Consider the following 1,116-nt stretch of genomic DNA (forward strand, 5'->3'; position numbering starts at 1 on the left):
GGGGGGGAACGACGACCCCGGAGGCGTACATGGAAGATCTTGAAGAAGAAGTGGATGATGAGGAGAAAAAAAGGAGGGAAAAAAAGGTTGGTGAATGAGGTTTTCGCTTTAGTAAGGTTTTACGGTACTCGCAACTGCATGAGGTCATATGAGCGCAAAGGGGTGGAGGTCAACAGAGAAGTCCAAAAGGGGAATCAGGCTTATTCTGTTCAACTCTCCAGCCTCCACAGCTCAAAGTCTGCTTCGACTATCAAGGCACCCCGGAAACAGCAGTTCTCAAGACAGTGACAAACATATAAAAGAAGTAGAGGGAAAATGACAACAGTAAGGATGAGGAAAGAAAAAGCAGCAACTTCCCCTATGTTGTTCCGGCATAGTATGAGCATGACATTGATAAATCAGCCTATTTTTATTGAATGAGGAGATGGAGGAGAACAAGCAAAAACTAAGGAACAAGAATGAAAAAGAAAAGGAACACCAAACATTTAATAACAAACGAATAAACAAACAGATAAACAAATAAACAGACAACCAAGCAAACAAACAATTATCAAGCAAACGAATAAACAAAGAGATAAATAAATAAATAAATAAATAAATAAACAGATATACAAATCTATCAACCAGTCAATTAATCAATCAATCAATTAACCAATGAATTAACCAATCAATTAACCAATCAATTAACCAATCAATTAACCAATCAATTAATCAACCAATCAATTAACTAATCATTCAGTCAACCAATCAATCCATCAATAAATCAATCGATCAATCAATCAACCAATCACTCAATCAATCAATCAAAAGCAGCTCATAAAAACAAACAGAGGCGTATTAATTACGTCACCTGTGCACTGAGCTGGCCCCATCGGCAGACGACGAAATAGACAGCGGCGAGAGCGGCCGTTGTGTTGCTGGCCATGCCCGCGGCATCAGAGGGCTGGAGTTGGTGTCCGGAGATGATGTACAGGACGACACACGTGCCCACCATGTTGAGGCCCAGGTTGAGGAGGACGAAGAGTCGAGTGAGGTAACTCAGGTGTGTCACTGTCTGACACAAGCACCGGTAACGCTTCCTTGGGATGTGTGGGAAAATTATTTTTTTAAAGTATA

This window comes from Aplysia californica, unplaced genomic scaffold (assembly GCF_000002075.1).
Source record: "Aplysia californica isolate F4 #8 unplaced genomic scaffold, AplCal3.0 scaffold00215, whole genome shotgun sequence".
NCBI lineage: Eukaryota > Metazoa > Mollusca > Gastropoda > Aplysiida > Aplysiidae > Aplysia > Aplysia californica.